Source organism: Chelonia mydas, chromosome 1 (assembly GCF_015237465.2).
Source record: "Chelonia mydas isolate rCheMyd1 chromosome 1, rCheMyd1.pri.v2, whole genome shotgun sequence".
Taxonomy (NCBI): Eukaryota; Metazoa; Chordata; order Testudines; family Cheloniidae; genus Chelonia; species Chelonia mydas.
The window spans coordinates 173,191,864-173,214,209 of record NC_057849.1 but is presented as its reverse complement, the minus strand read 5'-3'; positions in this window follow the sequence as shown (position 1 = coordinate 173,214,209).

Sequence of the window (22,346 nt, the reverse complement as noted above, 5' to 3'; positions counted from 1 at the left end):
ATGAAATGTATTGCTATCCTGATTGTTTTTTCTCCCAGTGATTAACATCCTTTGAGATATTATGGTTTGGAGATTTTTGTATTAAATGTTGAAATTAAATAGCATTAATAAAAAGAAACAGTCTATGCCTGCTCTGGTTAAGGTCAGTGGCAAAACTCCCACCAACTGCAAGCGAAACTAGACTACACCCATGACACTTTTGTTTATTCTGTATGTGAAGTCAAGATTAAGCTATTCCACAGACTTGTTGAGCCAAAGTCATCCCTGATGTAGCTCTGCTGGAGTCAGTGGAGTCAGAGAAGGGATGGATTTGGCCTATTCTGTTGTAGGGGAGGCTGACCTTATGTGCAGCAAGAATGTAAATAAAAGTGATATTTTGGTTTGGTTTTGTTGTTTTTTTAAAATTACCGAATGCCATAATAATTTTTGCCTAGCACTGAGGGTTTTTTTGTTTTTTTTCACAAAGCTCAGTATCATACAAACCAAGACTCTTTACACTGGACAGTTACATGCTGGAATATGTATTTTGACATCTCTTTAGTAAAACAAGAATGGAGATCTTACAGTTGCACAGTGCTTTTTATCCAGCTGAATCTACAAAGGGTTTTGCAAGCTTATTGTACAAACTATATAGCAGATATAGTAGGTATCTCTTTGCCTAAGACTGAAATGCAGCCCTGGGGCAAAGCATGGCAGCCATTAACAGCACACTGCAACACTAGACAAAGGCTTTGGGCACAGAATAAAGAAGAATACCATATTAATTTGAAACTGCCGGGGGAGTATAAGTAGGCAGAATACACAAATTGCCCACAGTGGAATTTAGCCAGAAGAGAGGTTAATAAAATACCCATGCTCTTGCCAAAAGCATCATGGGATTTTAGTGAATCATCAGTTTCATGCCTCATCCACAAAAGCTACTGGAGCAGTACAGAGCTCTTTAACACCACAAGGGGAGTTGGCTCAGCAGTGATTCAAAGAGAAGACTGACAGCACCTAAATGAATCACCATAAACACTGCTTACACCTCTTGGATTTTCCTTAGAGGTCTGCCATCCCAATACTGCTAGTCCAGCTTCACTTAACTTGTGAGCTCTCACAAGCTGACAGCTTGAGCTGGCTTTGCTACAGTTCATACAAAATACAGAGGTTAATGAAACAAATGTGCTTTTTCACGCTCATCCCTGGCTCTCTTCCATTTTCTGAGGGTGAATTAGCCAATTTTGAGGGCTTCTTTGGGACTTTGGTACACAGGCCTTGTTCTGGTCCTCCATAAGGGGAAAAATTCACCTTCAAAGAATGAATTTGTTGCCCATCAGTAGTGGCAACATATTGACAAAATGTGTAGTGTAGAACTGATCATTTCCCTTTGCCATCTGGTTAAATATCTACAAATGAACACAGCTGCATATTGTAGTAATGAGTGTGCAAGCCCCTAGGAACCCTTACCAACTAATATTTGCTAAAAGTATGGTCACATTGTCAATATTACATACTCTAGCTCTGTTATCCCTACAGTCAAACTTGCTGAGAGATTTCTCCATTTAATATGACCATTTTGTATCACTTTTCCCAAGCCATCTAAGTGGAATGAAGTTTTGAGCCTATGTTTTAGCAGAAGTCTGATGGATGATCTGTCCAAGTTTCCATTCTGTATTTGTCTTCTCCAGGTACAAATAAATGTATGGTATTCTATATTGTGTGGTTCTATTCAGGTTGGGCCTGGCATGAACTGTTTTAAATGGTTTACTTGTAAATGTTTCTGTAGGGACAGAAGATGGAAATAGCAAATTCCAAGCAGTTTTCCAATCCGGAGCGGTATATGCTTTCTGGATGCTGATGCTGCAGTGTACAGCATTCCTTCAAATTCCAGTTCCTCCCTTCTCCCAAAGCACACCTAAGCAAACAGAATCCTCTCCTCTCAGCCAGACAGTCTACAATAGGGGGTACCTAGCCACTAAGCAGCCTGCTAAGGAAATCTGCCTGCCATAATAACTGCAAGAAAGGGAAGATAAGAACCAAGTGACAGTTTGAAATGCCCTTGTGCCTGTCAAACTGCAGTGCAGAAAATGTTGCCTCACAGACAAAAGGGAAGAAAAATGCCACACAAACAGGTGAGAGTAAAAGCTTTACAATTCATGTCTTCCAGGTATAGGACAGAGAGATATACACTTCTCTTTAGGCATTTCCCCCCCCCCCCTCCCTTGTTTAAGCATTTCAAGCTGACCTGATTATGTCAGTGTCCTCTGATATTCTTTACAATAACTTCAGTCCATTGCAGTGACACTCCTGATGAGGGCAACATTGAACTTAACAGTAGGGAGGCTTCAGATTCCTGGAAGAGGTTTCTGTTTCTGTGCTACTGTGAACTTTATGGATCAGGATTTGCTACCCTAACCGAAGAAAATGCCAATGTACTTGAGATCTGGAAACATACTATGCTTTGTTCATGAATATGAGGAAGAAAAGGCAGGCTTAACATGGTATTAACAAATCATTCACCCCATGGCTTTTTTGCATTATTCTTTTCTTCTCCCTCCTCAGGAGAATGTTTACATTAAGTATGTCAGTGATAGAAATTAAATGTGTGTTTTTTATTCTTATATGGGACAGCATAATTGTAAATAAGAACATTTTGAAACATCATATATATATATATATGTGGGTGTTTATGTTATGTCTATCAATTGATAATTTTCTGAAGACTTATATACTAATAATTAGCACTTAGAGTGATTTTCTTCCATAGATCGGAAAGTGCTTTACTAAGAAGGATAAACCCCAAATTTCACACAAGGAGAAGCTGAGATACATCATGCCTGGGGCACGGTCTACAATGGAATCCAGTTTCCTTATACTCACTGTTGGACCATGCTATCTTTTCTGATTTTCAAAAGCTCACATCAATTTACTTAAATCCAGAGACGTTATGAAATTTACTGCTCCCTTAAATTTTCCCCTTCCATTTAAATAACATAATTTAAGTCCTATGCAATCCTCTGTAAGAGGGTAACTATATAAATATATAGATTTTATAAATTAATTGTAGCAAGTCTGCAACAGAGACAAGTCTAATTCTGCCTTTTGAACAGAGCTTCTGGCAAGTGTAAAGAAACTAGAAAATTAAGACCAATTTTTTGTCTGATTTAACTTTTCTAGAATATGGAAAAAATTAAACATAGGGCCCCGTTAGTAAAGATGCTGAGGACCCACAGGTCCTGTTAAGTGCTACTGGAGCAGTGGTACGCAGCAGCTATGACAACATTCAGGCCAGTAACAAAGGTTTTCAAAGAAGTACAATTCCTTGCAATACTTTGAAAACATCAACCTATACCACTGCTGATTCCAGACATAGTGGTTGCCCTGAAAAAACCTTGACATTTACTGCTATAACTCTTTAAATATTATTTGTGAATTCTCCATACTAAGTTTTGGGAATATGTCCCCAAGCTAGCAAGGAAAGAGGCACATTGGAAGATTTTTCAGGATGCTCAGTGTAAAACTACTATGTAAGATCCTGTTTCTCATCTGAAAAAGAAAAAAATTCCAGTGCCCCACTTAGTGGATAGATTGAAGTATGTAAGAGGAAAAGTTTCAGAGTAACAGCCGTGTTAGTCTGTATTCACAAAAAGAAAAGGAGGACTTGTGGCACCTTAGAGACTAACCAATTTATTTGAGCATGAGCTTTTGTGAGCTACAGCTCACTTCATCGGATGCATACTGTGGAAACTGCAGAAGACATTATATACACACAGACACCATGAAACTCCTACCCCCCCACCCCCCAGACGTTCTGGTTAAACTTGCATTTATGCTGGAAATGGCCCACCTTGACTGTCATGCACATTGTGGGGAGAGTGGTCAGTTTGGATGAGCTATTGCCAGCAGGAGAGTGAGTTTGTGTGTGTGTTGGGGGGGGGGGGGTGAGAAAACCTGGATTTGTGCTGGAAATGGCCCACCTTGATTATCATGCACATTATAGGGAGAGTGGTTACTTTGGATGAGCTATTACCAGCAGGAGAGTGAGTTTGTGTGTGTGTGTTTTTTGGAAAAAAAGGGCGGGGGGGGGGGTGAGAAAACCTGTATTTGTGCTGGAAATGTCCCACCTTGATTTTCATGCACGTTGTAAGGAGAGTGGTCACTTTGGATAGGCTATTACCAGCAGGAGAGTGAGTTTGTGTGTGTGGTTTTTGGAGGGGGGTGAGGGGGTGAGAGAACCTGGATTTGTGCAGGAAATGGCCCACCTTGATTATCATACACATTGTGAAGAGAGTGGTCACTTTGGATTGGCTATTACCAGCAAGAGAGTGAGTTTGTCTGGGGGGGGGGGGGGGGGCGGAGGATGAGAAAACCTGGATTTGTGCTGGAAATGGCCCAACTTGATGATCACTTTAGATAAGCTATTACCAGCAGGAGAGTGGGGTGGGAGGAGGTATTGTTTCATGGTCTCTGTGTGTATATAATGTCTTCTGCAGTTTCCACAGTGTGCATCCGATGAAGTGAGCTGTAGCTCACGAAAGCTCATGCTCAAATAAATTGGTTAGTCTCTAAGGTGCCACAAGTACTCCTTTTCTTTTTGTAAGAGGAAAAGAATTCCTTTGGATGAAAGATGCTGTGCACTTACCTGTACAGCAAGCAGCGAACAATATGGTGTTCCGAGTGACTCAGGAGCATAAAGCTATTTTGTAAAAATGAACCCCAGGTTAGGCATATTTCATCTCCTCCATAACTTCCATTCAGTAATTTTTTAATTTATAGCCAGGACATTTTTTTAAAAAATGATTCACAACATACAGGCTCAAATTAATGTATTTGAAAAAAGAAGGCAAACTATGTTCTTTCTGCTTCACGTGTTTTTAGCCAGAATCATGAGTAATATTTTCGGTTATCTGTCTTTTGTTAGTGATGATGCATGAGGCAAGAACACACTTTGATCTTCATATTCTGTAACAAGTCCCATTGCTGAGAGGAAGGAATACCTTATTTTGACTAATAAGGAAAGAAATAGTGACATGAGAATGAGAAATACAGTATTTCTACGCCTTACCAAGTGCTCATATTTATACAGTACAGTAATTTATCCAGTGGAGAGTAAGATGTCATCCATTACTGACGAGAAAATACCACTTCCCATGAGGGGTCAAGGAAAGAGGGTTTTCTCCAGCCATAGCCTGCATAGCCTATGTGGTAGGCTCTGTAATATATTACTAGTACAGTATCACAGTAGCGCCCGTAATATACTGTGCACTGCCCAGCTAGAGAAGACAATGCAGTCCTGCCCCAACATTATTTACCATTGCCACAAGGTGGTTGTGAGGATTAACTAGAGCTGGTAAAGCACAGCTAAACCCCCAGACCCTGAGAATGCCCAGTACTAAGCTACAGACACTGAAATCTAGGGGATATCTGAAGAAGATCACCAGCTTATCCCATCAGTCACAATTGTGCACAGGGCAAGTGGGGCTCTCTTAGAATCTAACACAGGAAAGCACCCCTATTCAGCGCAAGTGCTTAAGCATATGTTTAACTTCCAGCATGTAAAGCAGGTGCCTCGGTGCTTTCCTGGCTCAGGACCTAAGGGACTGATTCTGCAACCTACTCTCTCATATACGTAGCTCCGCAATACATACATATATACTATATAAACATGTATATAAAAAAAGTGTATGGACAAGATATAGTAGCAGAGCTAATAGCACTGCCCATTACTGAGGTAGCCTAACGTGTTCCATTAGAAGACCCTGTTTTCAGCTGCTTATAACTTTAACTGTTCTGACTGAAATTTTCTATGCTGGCTGTCTGCCACAGGCTGAAAGTTTTTGAAAAATGTTAGCAAAACTATTCAGCCATTTCCGAGAATGAGGAAATGGGAAATAGGGAAAAATAACATAAGAACATAAGAATGGCCATACTGGGTCAGACCAAAAGTCCATCCAGCCCAGTATCCTGTCTACCGACAGTGGCCAATGCCAGGTGCCCCAGAGAGAGTGAAACTAACAGGTAATGATCTAGTGATCTCTCTCCTGCCCTCCATCTCCACCCTCTGACAAACAGAGGCTAGGGACACCATTCCTTACCCATCCTCACTAATAGCCATTAATGGACTTAACCTCCATGAATTTACCCAGTTCTCTTTTAAACCCTGTTCTAGTCCTAGCCTTCACAACCTCCTCAGGCAAGGAGTTCCACAGGTTGACTATGCGCTGAGTGAAGAAAAACTTCCTTTTATTTGTTTTAAACCTACTGCCCATTAATTTCATTTGGTGGCCCCTAATTCTTATATTATGGGAACAAGTAAATCACTTTTCCTTATTCACTTTCTCCATACCACTCATGATTTTCTATACCTCTATCATATCCCCCCTTTGTCTCCTCTTTTCCAAGCTGAAAAGTCCTAGCCTCTTTAATCTCTCCTCATATGGGACCCGTTCCAAACCCCTAATCATTTTAGTTGCCCTTTTCTGAACCTTTTCTAATGCCAGTATATCTTTTTTGAGATGAGGGGACACATCTGTATGCAGTATTCAAGATGTGGACATATCATGGATTTATATAAGGGCAATAAGATATTCTCCATCTTATTCTCTATCGCTTTTTCAATGATTCCTAACATCCCATTTGCTTTTTTGACTGCCGCTGCACACTGCGTGGACGTCTTCAGAGAACTATCCACGACGACTCCAAGATCTTTCTCCTGATTAGTTGTAGCTAAATTAGCACCCATCATATTGTATGTATAGTTAGGGTTATTTTTTCCAATGTGCATTACTTTACATTTATCCAAATTAAATTTAATTTGCCATTTTGTTGCCCAATCACTTAGTTTTATGAGATCTTTTTGAAGTTCTTCACAGACTGCTTTGGTCTTAACTATCTTGAGCAGTTTAGTATCATCTGCAGACTTTGCCACCTCGCTGTTTATCCCTTTCTCCAGATCATTTATGAATACATTGTTTTGCTCATGTTAAAAATCTCTGATAGTCTTTTCTTTGAGAAGGTATAGTGCTTCCATGTTTTGGAAGAGAGACTTGAAATTTGGCAGGGTCATATTCTTCGTGTCAGCGAGATTTATCTTTTGCCAACACCATGAATGGGATGAAAGAGGTCATACTTGGGGGGAAGGGGCAAGAGAGTCTGTGCCCACTAGAGTGCATGTCACTTCAGAGCCTGGAATGGAAAATTCCATGACTTATACTATAAATTCCCCTGACTAAATCTTAAGGGGGTCGATGCTTGGGGGGGGGGGAGGATTCTGGGGGGTGCCAGGGCCAGCCATGGCACCAGTTGCACCGGCCGCCCAGGGACTGCTGCTCAGGTGGTCCCCAGGGCTAGCCACACTGGCCACTGTTCAGGTGGTCCCCAGGCTGGCTGCCTGGGGCTGTTTGAGCAGTGGCCCATGCAGCTGGGCCCGGGGCCACTCCAGCTGGTGGAGCTGGCTTCAGAGCCGTCCCAGCAACTGGCTGCAGAGCCACTCCAGCAGTGGCTGGTGTGGCTGTCACTGGAGCCGCCTGAGCAGCTGGCCTTGGAGCCAGCTGCTTAGGCAGACCTGGGGTCAGCCACACTGGCCCCCACAGAAGTCACAGAGGTTGTGGAAAGTCACAGAATCCATGACTTCCACGACAAACATGCAGCCCTAGTTATGATACAGTCTTTAATTACTGGATCACATACTATTTTTTGTCACAAGACCCCTGCATCATTAAAAGCACAGGCTGGAAAAAGTCCACTCAATGAGCAACTATTCAATGTTTTATTTTCCTCTTCGCTCTGTGGACCTCGGCCTTATTTACCGCACACTATTCAAATCCTGCTCTGAAGACATAAATATTAATTTCTTCATGCACTTTTCTCTGGTATTCATCACTATAGCATCTGAGTGCTTCACAAACATTAATAAAAACAAAAGGAGTACTTGTGGAACCTTAGAGACGAACAAATTTATTTGAACATAAGCTCTGAAAAAATCAGGTCTTTGGCGTTTCAAACTTTGCACCACTAATTTTAGGTGCCCAATTTGAAACACTGAAGACCTGATTTTTGAGAGTCCCTTAGTATTATACTGTAGGTTATATATTCCCATTGACTTAAGTTGCAGCTAAGTGCTCAGCACTGTTGCAGATCAGACCCCAAGACCTGAAGTCAGGCACCCTGAAAATGTGGGACACACAATTAATAACCAGTTTACTGTAAGTCACTTGCCCAGCATCACTTAGGAACGCTATGGCAGAGGCAGTGATAGAATACAGTTTTCCAGGGCAGCCTTCTACTCTCATACAGTGGCTGAGGATTTGGTCCAAAATCTCCATTCAGTAGCTGATTGGCAACATCACAGGTTAGGGGATATGGGGAGTGCTGAATGCTGGCACCACACACCACAGCTTTCCTGAGCCTAGAGCTGGCCTCCAGTTCCCTCCAATGCCTCTCCTGCATCCTCTCCGCAGGAGGGATCTTCCCACGCACAGCCTCACAGAATGTGAAGCCTTGAACAAGATGAATGGGCTAGACTTTATGTCAGTTGGCCAGCCCACATAAATGCTACTGAGATATGATTTTTCCAGGTCACTATACTTGTTTTCCACGCTTCCTATCTCAATTTCCAAACCAATTTTTAAAAAAATCAAAAGATGATGAATTACTTTGCTGGGCAGAAAAGACACTCCTGCTTGAACCACACCATTCATTTGGATATGGAGGATAGACAAGAGCCTTCTTTCACCAGCCAAGAGCACTGCCATTGGTCAGGCTCCTTGGGTGGTACAAAAACACAGCAAAACACACTGGATCAGCATAGAAGAGCATGATTTACATTTTTCACGCTTCCTAAGAACTTTAGTGAACATCCTGGGTTGTGGCTGAATAGTGTTTAGAGGCAGTGCTGTGCAAAGGAGGCTTTTATGATCATGGTAGGAAAGACTGAGCCTGCTGCTGCTTTGTGCAGGGTGGTCCCACTGTACAGAGCGAGTAAAACCTGAGGCTGCACTTTAAACAGATACAAGAGGCCAAAAATACAGCCAAGTACTGGGTTAGCAGAGGCACTTTCCCTTTGTTCACACCCCCTTTTTTCTGCTAAACCACTTAAACCAGCTTTAGGTCCAGATTATGCTGGTATAAATACAGGAGCACTACAGTGGAGCACCTGGACAATTATAGTTACATGTTAGAGCATAACATAGTAACAATATTCAGATTGTCACCATTTTTTATTAACAGCATTTAGATCTCTACAAAATATATCAAAAGAAAAATGTCCAGTTTTCCAGTTCCTGAAGAGGAAAAACTTAAGCCACACATAAATCAAGCTTCAGTATAATCTTTTTTCTCATTACTCAGCATCACATCCTGGGAAAGTATTCACATTAAACATACCCAGAGGGCACCTTACCAAGAGTTAGATTTAAGAGCATGTCGGATATGGATGCCCGATTGAGCTTGTTATCCAATACCCATCGTCATAGCAACTATGCTGATAGGGATTAGTAAACTAGTTCAGAAAAATAACCACCCCAGCCCAGAATTTTCACTCCTTTGAAGTACTAAACTTGAACCAAACCCAAATATTGAGACAAACTGTTTTCCCTTCCAGTTTCTGAAGAGACAAGTATCACGAGTAAGGCTGCAAGTCTGTCACGGAGGTCATGGATTCCATGACTTTCCGGGACCTCTGTGACTTCTGCAGCGGTTGGTGCGGCTGGTCCGGGGGCCACCTGAACAGCTCGGGCAGCCCCTGAACTAGCCACACCGGCTGCTGCTGGGGCAGTCTTGGGCCACTGCCCACACACCCCCAGCAGCAGCGGAAGTTTGTGTGTGGGAGGAGGCTCTGGGCTGAGGCAAGGCGTTAGGGTGTGGGAGGGGGGTTAGGGCTCTGGGCGGTGCTTACCTGATGCGGGGGGGGGGGCCTCCCCAGAAGCGGTGACATGTCCCTCCCTGAGCCCCTAGGCAGAGGCATGGTGAGGCAGCTCTGTGCGCTGCCTTCTGCCCACTGGCACCACCCCTGCAGCTCACCATCCCCACAGCTCCCATTGCTGTGTCATTCCCTGCAGAGTGGGCACAGCCTGAGGAGCCCTCCTGGTCATGCCTCTGCCTAGGAGCAGAGGAACATGTTGCTGCTTCCAGGGAGCCGTGTGGAGCCTGGTAGGGAGCCTTCCAGCCCCGCCAACCTCCTCACCCCACCCCAGAGCAGCTGCATCGCTCCCGGGTGCCCCCAGGCAAGCCACCCCCTCCCCACCTGAGCACCCAGTTTTAGTTAGGGGTATATAGAACAAGTCCTGGACAGGTCATGGGCCATGAATTTTTGTTACTGCCTATGACCTGTCCATGACTTTTACTAAAAATACCCGTGACTAAAACGTAGCCTTAATCATGAGTTATGACAAAGGCTGTTTCTCTTACCATGTCTGGAAGTGGAAACATCAGCATTCTTTGATAAAAGCCTTTTTCCTGTGATATTTCTGGCCCCATTTTCAAGAAGCAGTGGTGGTCAAATCAGTGGTTGTGCATAATACTAATTACAAAGGTAGTCCTTTTTTCTGTTTGTAAATCAAGTTTTATATCTATTAATTTGTTAAGCATTTATCAAATAGTTTCGATGATCAACCTTCAGCCAATTGTGTACACTGACTATTCACTATATTGTGTGTGTGATTTGTAATGAAGGCTACATTCTCTGAACTCCCTGTTTGGATGACTGTGTTTTTAAACCGTAAAATAACAAATAACTACTAATAAATAGAGAATCATTTAATTCTGGTGTTATTTTTCAGATGAGTAAGCATTTGTGCTAAAATTTGAAAAACTTGTGGGATTCAATAATCTTTTCACAAATACCCATTGGTTAACTACATACTCCTGAATAAGAAATATGATCCTATGAATAATACCAAAGTCAACCCATTTACTTAGATTACCTTTGCACATTTTTTCAGTATTCAATCAGCATTACTTAAGGGGTTCAAATGAGCTTCCTAATTCCAAGTTTTTGAGTTGCATCCATCAATACTTACTGGGACATCCAACCAACCAAGAAACTTTTCTTCTTTTTAATCTTCTAATAATCCTACTACAGCAATTTCACGCTCTAGTACGTCTGCTTCCAAAAGACCTTTTTATTGTGTTTCTATGTCTAAACTAAAAATAACATGGATGTTACAATTAATTCTTAATGCAGAAGAGCTTCTAAACTGAACAGAAGAAATTTCTCCAAGATGGCATCTACTCTGGCATGGTGATAGCATTTAGTGCTTACTTATCGTTCCTTTCTGAACTGGAAGACTAGTAGCTTATCTGCCTTCCTACATTTCTCATGCTGTAAACGTGTAGTGGAAGTCACTCACTCTAGATTTCACCTCAGTGTTTTGCAGCTCTCTCCTAAGAGCACCAATTATTCATTCATTCCAGCTTCTTTTTATTCCTTTTCAGATAAGCTGTTTTATAGATACCTTTATGTGTTTGTAAAGACCAGGCCATGAACTGTCTTGCCTAATGGCATGGTAGGAGGCTGGCCTACTGGTTGAAGCAGAGGTGAACAGGCCTTGTGGCTAGAGACTGAATCAGGAGCCGAATCACCAAGCCCATGGAGTGAACCGAAGCTGAGAGAAAGGAATGAGGAGCCAAGGATTGGAGCCAGACTATCAGATGGAGAATGGCAGGAGCCAGGAATGGAAACCAGGAACAGGGAGCCAGGGGAAGGAAACTAGGAGTCAGAGCTAGGAACAAGGGACAGGAAGCAGAACCAGAAACATAGCTGCAGATGCTACTGAGCAGCCAGGAACCCAGGCCTGCTGCAGGGTTTAAGAATATCCTCCTGGAGTCTTTAGCCACTCTGTAGGCCAGATTCATTAACTGAATCAGCTGAGGGCAATGATCTGGGTCTGGATTCAGTTGTGGGCCCCTGACTGTGCCTAACGTAATTTCCACCCAAATAACACTATTGCTAGTTTAAATACACCCTTTGCTGCTTCCCACAGAATATTCCAGAATGTTTCATTGTAAGTAGCATCTCGGCCAGCGTTTACCAAAGCTGAATCTTTGTCTAATTGAGATAAGCATATCATATATGAAATATTTTCCCAAGTATTCCTCAATCCCAATGGCATTTTATTTCTTCCTCTTGTGAAGTCATAGCTATATGAAAAGGTGATTTATGTGCTTATGCATATAATTATTGATGTTGCCTGTCTGATTATTTCCTAGTCAATAAATCTATAGTCTCTTGGACATCTGTGAACCACCATGTTTAATGCTTAAGGAAGTAAACCCCAGTGAAGCTGTTGAATAAAGAGATAAAATACTTCTATTTTGTACAGAAAATTTTGCTCAGAGGTAAAATGCAACATAGTTTGAATTACTAAACTCTAGTGCAGAGTCTGACTGATTCAAGATTCCTTCTCCCTTTTGTCTGCCTACTGTATGTTCCACTTCCTAGAAAATAGTGGCCTTTATTATTTCTACTTAAACAATACTTCCCTTCAGTTTTAACTGTTACACCCATAGAAATGAAGCATAAAAAACAAAGTATAACTTTGGCCTAACATTATGACTGGTGACATTTTGTGAGTCCAAGGTCTAAAGAAAGTTGATAATGAGAGAGTTTACAGTGTATACCCCTTCCACACTAAATACTTTACTCAAGAGGTTAAAAGTTCAAAGTTGAGTCAAAGTCTACACTGCCTCCACTCTTCCCTTTTAATTGTCTGAGGTCAGGAAGTTAATAATACCAGTAATCCCCAGTAGAGACCTCTTTCTCACTCTATGAACTTTAAACTTGTTCTGTTTTTTTCAAAGGGTAAAAAGTTCAGTGAAAACACAGTGGATTTTCCTCTAGTCTCCACCAATTCAACCTGAAGGGTTAAAAGTTTAACTGTAAAAGAGAAACCTTTGTTCTCTGAGCTACATTTAAAGAGTTCAATTATTATAAAGGTAAAGATTTCAAACACAAGCTAAAGTCCAAAGTGATTCAGTTCCATAATGATGAAAATACTGCAGTAAAAGGAAGTCCTTTGATCTGTTATCACTTACATCTGAAGTGATTGTCAAAATCTATTTTCTCTTCAGTTTGAACTTTGGAAGAGTAATGCAGCCACATGCGTCCCTAAGGCCAAATATATCTGTTAAACAGCAACAAACTGCATTTGTGAATTTGTCCTACTTTTCACTGGCAATGTCTTTTCCCCAAGTAAGTATTCATGGGAGGAAGGGTATTGTCTTTACTAGGACTTTTTGCACTGTTTACCTAGCACCAATGCGGCTCCATTAGTAGCATCAATGGTGGAAGCATCAAGTGTAAATCAGTCACAGGTTTTCTTACCACTTCCCTGTTTAACCTGTCTCTGAAGAGTAACAATCTTATTAACACCTTCAACCAATAGTTTTGTTGGGTTCTGTAGAAATCAGAATTAGCCAAGATTTGCAAAGTATTTATACCACACACTTTAGTTGAGAAGAACATAAAGAAGTTGAATGAACTGATTGCTCTTAAAAGAGTGTTAAACTACTGATGTGAAATCTAGAGACACTTACCAGCTGTATATGGTTTCATCATGACACATCATGTGTTTGCTTCACGCTAGTGTGTCTAGTGGTGCTAGACAAAGAGTGTGAAAGTTCCAAGGGTAGACAAGGTATAGAAGTCTTTAAGTCTCCACTCATTTTGCCTAAACCAATAATCCAGGTAACTGTAAAGCAAGCTGAGTACAATTCCTGGTGCATTTGTCAAACAGATGCTCCTTTCAGTTCACCTAGTAGACAGGTTACCTACAGATTAGGCAGCATAAGAACCTGCAGGACTAGTACCTAGGAGAATGGGGGTCCTGGGCTGCTGACATTTCCACATTGCCACCAGAAGCTCAAGATGGGTGTGATCGGAGTCCCAGGGGAGCCATGCTGAAGTTACTTAATTAAGGCAAACTGCAAAGAATGGGGCAGACAATCCCCAAAGCTGGTGGATATCCCAATACTTAGATTTACCAAGGCAGCCTCAGACAGTTTCTATTATACCTTACTGGTTACCCAGAAGCCAACAACACAGTTCCCTTAAAGCAACCCAGCCTCAGGCCTCCACCCAGACACCCAAATCAGATATGATGAGAATTACTTACATGATGAATAAGATTGTCAGTAAATTCTACCAATCCCAAAGGATCAGACACATTACCTTCCAGGTTAATGAATATTTCAGCTCTTACCCAAATACGCGCTTACAGCCAATCCTTATTAACTAAACTAAAATTTATTAAAAAAGAAAAGAGAGAGTGTATTGGTTAAAAGATCAGTATACATACAGACTTGAGTACAGTTCTAAGATCAGATTTATAGTAGAGATGGTGAGCTCTGTAGTTGCAAAGAGTTCTTTCAGAATTAGTCCAGAGGTTATAGCCCAATGTTCATATTCAGGGTGATCCATATGGGACTGGAGTCTTATGACTCAAGCTTCCCCTGCATAAAGCATCAAGCAGATCTGAGATAAAAAGGATCAGGACCCAAGGGTTTTTATACAGTTCCAGGCCTTCTTTTGACAGCTCAGAGTCCTTAGGTAAACAATAGGCTATCATGAGACTATCAGTAGACCTATTTCCTAAGCATCACGGTAATTAGCTACAGGGATTAACATAAGGCAATTGCCTGTTTCCGTCCATTCGCAGGTGATTTGCTATACATTTTAAATAGAGATGAATACAGAGATATCACTATGTTTACAGGTCATTTAAATGTTAAAATTTCCTTTTGATCTCTGAATTAACGGAATACAGCATAGACAGGGACTGTTTGATTACATTGTTAACCTCTAACAATATATATGTAAACACACAAAAACACAAACAGTTATCCATGATTATGTCCCTAAAAGTTGAATCTTAACCTTCTCCGGCCATGTGTCACATTGAGGTTTGGCTGGGAGACCCTGTGAAGCTAGCCACTGAAGAAGTACCGCTCAGGAGGTTCTGAGTGGTGGCTCCTCACAGCCCAACTGATTGGCCCATGCCAGTGTATAAATCAGGAAGTCATCACAGGGAGCTGTCTGAGCCACAACATAAACTGCTTGCTTCCTTTCACTCCAGATCATGCCTTGCTGAAAACCCCCGACTCCGGCTTCTGACCCAAGTTTGACCCCGACTTTGCTACTGCCTTCTGTCTGCAGCTTGGTGCCTGATCCTGACTTCCTGGCATACTGACTCAGCTTGACACCAACTCCGCTACTTGTCTCCTGAATACAACTTGGTAACTGACCTGAGCACTACCCACTGAGGCTACCCACAGCCCAGTCTTGAGAGTTTTCTCAGACCCTTCGGCTCCCCACATCCCACCTCTCCATAGAAGATGGAAGAGGTGGGCTTCCCTCCAATCAATGGGCCCCCGAGGGCCTGGGACCTGCAGTCACCCATCAGCAGGCAGAGAACCTCATGCTATCCAAGAAGTTAGCCTGGTCACAGGCCCAAGTGATGCAGCTCGCTGCCGAAGCATAGACCCTATGCTATCTCTCTGTCCCCACAGTTCTGACACTGGGGGTACTTGAACCAATGCAAGCTGCTCTTCCTGCTCCACCACAGAAAGCACCCCACAGATCAGACAAAGGTGGAACTAGTAGTCAACCCCCTTCACTGGTAAAGCACTCAACTAAGTTTCTCCCTGTTGGAGCAGAACAGCCCAATGCTGTCTTGCTCAGACGTCTTCCTGCAAGCCTTCTTGATGATCTTTGACAACCCACCGCATCCACTCTGTGGAGGCTGCTCTCCAGGAGCTTCACCCGGGGCAAAGGCTTGCCATTTCCTACACCAGTTCTGGTGGGGACTCAGTGAGGAGGTAAAAGATGAGGTAGCCCACAATGAAAAGCCCTCTTACCTAGAGACCTTTATTGATCTTGCCCTGTGCATTGACTCTTGGCTCCATGACCGGAAGAAGAAAAGAAGGGATAATCCAATACCCTTATGTCCACCCATTACACCAAAGCCTGTAGAACAAGTCCTGAAGCTATGCTGACATGCTGATGATAGTTGAATCTGTTTTTATTGTAGGATGCTAGGATGCACCCTTGCCTCCTGCCCAGCTTGAAAGAGGTCTAGACACAAACCAGCTGAGATCCAATAGGGGGATACAGCCTGGGCATCCCCAGAGTTCTATGTTCTAGAACTACCCCCAAGTAGAATCCAACCCAGGAACCAGAAGGGCTCCCCACATTTCCTATTGCCACTGAGATTGCAGCTCTTCCAGAAGGCAACTGATGATGATAGACTCCAGGGCCGCTACCAACTTTATAGGCGCCAAGGCAGCTCAAACCTTTCTGATCCCTTTCTGGCCAAAACCCATGCCAGACCCGGTAGAGACTATTAACAGGTTGCTCCTATTGTTGGGACTGGTGACTCAAGATACCATCCCCCTAGAGGCTGTAGTGGAAGGGTACCAGGAAATAATATGCTTTGATGTGATCCACTCACCAGTTTTTTCCAGTAATTATTGGCATTCCTTGATTGGAGCAGCAAGACCCATGTATTTTCTTGCAGTAGAAGAGCATTAGCTTCCCCTGCAAATATTGCCAGAAATCTTGCCTCCAACAAGTCAACCAACTCCTCTCTCAGTGATCCACTCTCAGAGCCCCAGATAAGACCCTGGAAAGTAAGGCCCCAGACAGTGGGGGATAACCAGAAGGGGGAGGCTCCAGACCAGAATCCTGGCCTCCCCAACAAGTACCAAGATTACCTAAATGTGTTTTAAAGGAAAATATGGATTCACTACCCCCACTGTCCAATAAACACTGTGGATGGATATACACATATGAACCAGAGATGGAGGCACTGTGCATGTTTATCCCGGAAAATCTCACAGAAGGACTTCATTTGGCCACTCACAACTCCAGCAGGAGCACCAGTCCTCTTTGTGTGAAAAACAAAGTGTGTCAGTATGCCTCTTTATAAACTATTGTGTACTGAATCATAACCAATACCACCTGCCCCTCACCCTGGAATTGTTGGACCACCTGTTGAGTGCCAGGATCGTCACTAAACTAGATCTTCAGGGGGCATACAATCTAGTGCGCATAAGGCTTGGGGACAAATGAAAGACTGGCTTTTTGTACCCAATATGGGCATTTTGAATACCTAGTAATGCTGTTTGGCTTAATCAATGCACCTGCAACATTTCGACATTTTGTAAGCATGTTGAGGGACATCCTGGACCAATACTTGATCATCTACATGAATGTGTCCAAAGTGGCCTTCAGGACAGTACTCTTGCAGAAACTCAGTCTTCAGTCATTATACACCCTTTTGCATACTACTCTCAAAAACTCACCCCCACAGAAATAGTGGACAAAATGCTACTTGTCATCAAAACTGCTTTTGAAGAATGGCATCACCACCTTGGGGAGCTTTGCACTTGGGGCAGGTCCTTACCAACAATAAGAACCTTGAGTACCTCTGCAAGGCCTGAACTTTGAACCAAATGCAGTTAAGGTGGGCCTTGTTCACCTACTGCACCAAGATGCCCCTGGCACCTTAGATCCCTTGGCACCTGAGTTCCCCTGGAGTTGCCCAGCTAGGCCTTGGTCATCCCCCTTGACTTCATTGTGGAACTCTCAGAATCCAATGGACACACAGTAGGGTCTTAATGGTCATGGACCGTCTAATTAAAATGGCTCATTTCGTCTCCTGCAATCACCAGCCCTGTGCTGAGACTACTACACAATGCTGGTGCAAACCATGGTTCATCTTCACAGATTTCAGACAACATAATTTCAGACTGAGGCCTACAGTTTACCTCTCACTTTTGGTGTGAAGTGCTCTGGGTACAGGACATCCATCTATCCACCTCCACCACATACTACCCCCAAACAGATGGACAAACTGAAAGGGTGAACCAATTATAGGAACAATACCTGAGATGTTCTGTGAACTATCACCAGGATAACTGGTCCACGCTCCTGTTGTATGCAGTTTACTTATAACCATGCTGACCATGCCTTTCCAGGTTGGAGCCCCTTCTTTGTGAATTACAAGATCTACCCGGTGCTACCCAGAACCCAGCCAGCACCGAGTGAGTCCAACAGATTTCTCTCATCCAGGAGGAGCTCAAGAACCACCTAAAAGAGGTGAAGAAGGCTTACAAGAGACATCAATGACAGGAAGCTCCAGTGTTCCCAGCAGGCCAGAAGGCACAGCTCACTGCAAAGCAACTCCAGCTTAGTTGACCCTCCCGGAAACTGGACCACAAGTTCCTGGGACTCTTCCAGATATGGCAGCAGAGCAAGCCAGTTACCTTTAAACTACAACTTCCACAGTCCCCCAAAATACAAGCAATTTTTCATATTTTCCTTCTAAAGCCCTATACTGAGAATCCCTGCCCTGACTAAACCACACCCCAGTCTCCACTGGTTGAAATCCAGGGTCATGAGGATTAAGAAGTGCATTCCATCCTCGATTCCCAATGGACGTGTGGCCACATGTGCTATCTCATGGACTGGGCAGGCAATAGCCCTGAAAAGCACACCTGGGAACCTGCTTCCCATGTACACACCCCTGACCTGGTGACAGAGTTCTGTAGGACTCATCCTGACAAGCCTGAACTGGCACCACCACAAGGAGTTGTGGAGGGGGAGGATTAAGTAAGAACTTGTGTGACTAGAACCATGGCAGTTCCAGGCTGCCAACACTTCCATCAGAAGCTCAGGCAGGGTTTCTGCTGGGGAACCCTGTGAAGCTAGATGGTGCAGGAAGTACTGCCCAGCCCGGCCTGAGTAGGCAGCTCCTGTGGTTCACTGAGTGATTCACGCTGGTATATAAACCAGCAAGCCATCACAGGGAGCTATCTGAACAACATGTGCCTGCTTGCTTCAGCTCCAGGCTTTGCCTTGCTGTGAACCCCAGACTCCAGCTCCTGACCCCAATTCATCCCCAGCTCTTCCACTTGCTTCCGGTCTGCAACTTGGCACCTGACCCTGACTTCCTGGTATCCTGACATAGCTCAACCCCACGTCCATTAATTGTCTCCTAACCACAACTTGGTAACTGACCTGTGCATACAGGCTGCCCATGTCCTGGCCCTGACAGGAGGATCCTGATTCAAGTATCAACTACAACATCTGAGAAACAGTGTGTAAGTGTACATGCATTATTTCTGTAAGTTTGTAGCAAGATACCAACCAGGAATGGGGCAGCAAGGAAGGTTCTAGACAGTGCTTTACATTGAAGCATTAACAAAAACAGAGTAGCATTAGGGACAATACTGTTTTCTTTATTCTAATAAAGTTTCTTGTACAGTGTAAAAGAAGAGGACTTTGATTCTTTACCACCACCACATAATATACCAGAGAGAAGGTGGGGACCTGAAGTGATAATCAATTAAATCTTCTCTACTGTCAGGCCTCTTGCTGATAGATAATAATAAGAGGTACTTTGAAAAGTCAAAAGAATTATAAATAAAGGCCCAATTAATCCCTGGTGTAAATCCATTGAAGTCAGATTGACATCACTGAAGTAAATGGAGTTACATCAGCAATGAATTTGGCCCACCATTCTTTTTTAATTCTAGTTTTGGTTATGAGTCTTGTGATGAAAGCCATCTTGCTGAAAAGCAATGTCATTTCGGATATCAGTAGCAGACGTATTTTTTCAGAATTCACTTTTTAAGAATTGATTCAAACATTTTCTTCAGTTTTTGCCTATCTGATTTCACAGTCCTCAAGTTTGATATCTGAGCAAACCTAGGGTCTCCGAATGCAAATGTATGAGCTTCACATGTTTACCTTGTATTATGTTAATGAAATGTTAATGAGGACATGCAAGACATCCTTGGAGACCAGCACATTTCCTGGAGATTGTAAATTTCCTAATATTGTGCCTTCTTAGAAAAAACTAATAATAATTTAATTTTCTGTCATGTCAGCATTTTTGGTTCTGCTGCTCTACTTTTATAACCCAATTGCACCAATTTCCTTGGTTAAGAGTCTTTGTTCTGGAATCACAGGGCAATGATTTTCTCATTTTTCTGGTCTAAATTTAGTTTAACAATTCATTATCCAAGGGACATTGGGAAGAAATACACGTTAATTGATCATTTGTCTAGTTTAACACAGATTACAGTTACAGTTGTCAGTACAAACAAAGAATAATGCAGTTGTCTAACTCAATATGACCTTTGTTCGTCTAAATATTTAGCTCACACTGGGAACATATTACACTCGTGCTCTGTGACTGATGAAGTTCAAGGTGTTGGTTTTGACTGATAAAACCTTGTTTTGGATATGTTGGGTACATAACTCAGAGACTACCCCATGTGATATAGTAGAGGCTGAGATCAAATGAGGTACTCAAACTAACAGCTCCCTGGTTAAAATTGATGGATCCAATGACAGGGCATTTTCAATAAAAAAGAAAATCTAGAGTTTACACCACAACCTCACTTTGCTGAACAGAACCAGAAGTTTTGAGCTTCAGATCACTATTTATTCACTCAGGCTTTCCCTACAGGGGTTGGTTGATTGGAATCTGAGTGTGTTGAGTGGAGAAGGATGCAGAAGATTTTATTTTGTTGTGAATGGAGATTTTGGGGGTATTAAGTGGGTATAGGGAGATGCACATTAATTCAATTTTCATCATAGTTGATTCTTACAGAGTTCTCATAGGACACGTTTGTGTTGAACAGACTTATGCACAGGTCTGTCTGGGGTCTGCTGGTTCATTAGAACTAGAAGTAGGCTTATTGACCATTTTTCAAAAAAATATCATGTAACTACTCCCATGTAACTTTTCTCAGCAAACATGGTTCAAATTCAAATACGTACCCACACACAACAAGTTCAGTATGTTAATGGATATCTACATGGAGCAAATAAAGTTTATATCCGATTTTGACAAAATATTTTTGTATGTTGTAATAGGTAGCATAACTTCGTATTACTGGAAGAGCTCCCTCTTGGGGCAGCATTGTTACTTCACTTGCTGTCATGGATACAGCCTCTTGAATACAGCTGACACGAACCAAATGTGTTCAGACCACTACTAGTTTACAAAGCAAGGCCAAACTTGAACCCAGGCTGAGGTCATGCAATTCTGAGGACAAAACTGAATATTCTGCAGTCATGCCTCTGTAAATCATCATTTTAAAGGGAGTCTGCTTTTGTAGATTCTTCAGTGCAACAATAACTACTCTGTAATTAATCTTTGCTTCCCTAACACCAGTATACCCGATCTCAACTTCTACATATGCACCATTGTCTTTCATCATAATTTTTCCATACCATAGCCCTTTCACGCAACACCCTCACTTAAACAGACTTCTGTTGTATTCTAACCTCGAGCTATGAAATCAACTTGTTATTTAGACCTATTATATAAAAAAAACTTCATGCATGAAGTAATTTGCATGTTCTGTATATGCTTGGAGATTTTCTTTTTTTAGTAGTGAAAATTTCTAGTGGATTTTAGCTACAAAGTTCAAATACAGGTGTGATAAAGAGCTTGGAGGGCCAGGTTACCGAGTGATCAGAGCTCTTGATTTCTAGCCCCTTGATCCTGACCTTAAACTGGGGATTTTCAGTTTTCTTCCCATATCTGGGTCGAGGCCAGGGCTGGGCAAACTTTTTGGCCCGAGGGTCACATCTGGGTGGGGAAATTGCATGCAGGGCCAGGGCAGGGGGTTGGGGTGTGGGAGGGAGTGCAGGGTGTGGGAGGGGGTGCAGTGTGCAGGAAAGGGTTGGGGCAGACGAGGGGTGTGGAGTGTACGAGGGGGCTCAGGAAAGGGGGTTGGAGTGCAGGAGGGGTGCGAGGTGAAGCAGGGGCCTCAGGGCATGGGGTTTGGGTGCAGGAGGGGTGTGGCAGGGGGCTCAGGGCAGGGAGTTGGGGTGCGGGGTGCAGGAGGGGTTCAGGCTCCGCATGGAGCTCTCTGCCCCCCCCCAACCAGAGGCTGCAGGGACATGGTGCCAGCCCCTTCCAGGACCGGCATGGGGCCCGCGGCACCACAGGCGTGGCAATCACATGGGCCGGATCCAATGGCTGTAGTTTGCCCACCCCTTAAAGGGGTGTTGTAGAGGGATCTGGGCCCTCCCTCAGCACTGTGTCCCAGCCCAGGACCCTGTGGAAAGTGACACTGGCAGTGTCCCCCCTGCAGTGAATCTAAGTTGCTTCCCTGGCTACTTCCTACATATAGATCCATTCACTCTGAGGCAACGTCCCTATAGTCGAAAACAGTGAATCACCTTACAACCAAAAGAGTCCAAAGGAACAGGGCCCTGCAAGAACTCTGCAAGGGGATAGTTAGAGAAGACACGTTTAGGGTCCTTACCCGCTCTGTGGACCCCTCTCAGCTCATTCGTCTGCCTGGCTTCCTGGAGAAAGATTCCTCTTTCCTACAGCCTATCTACT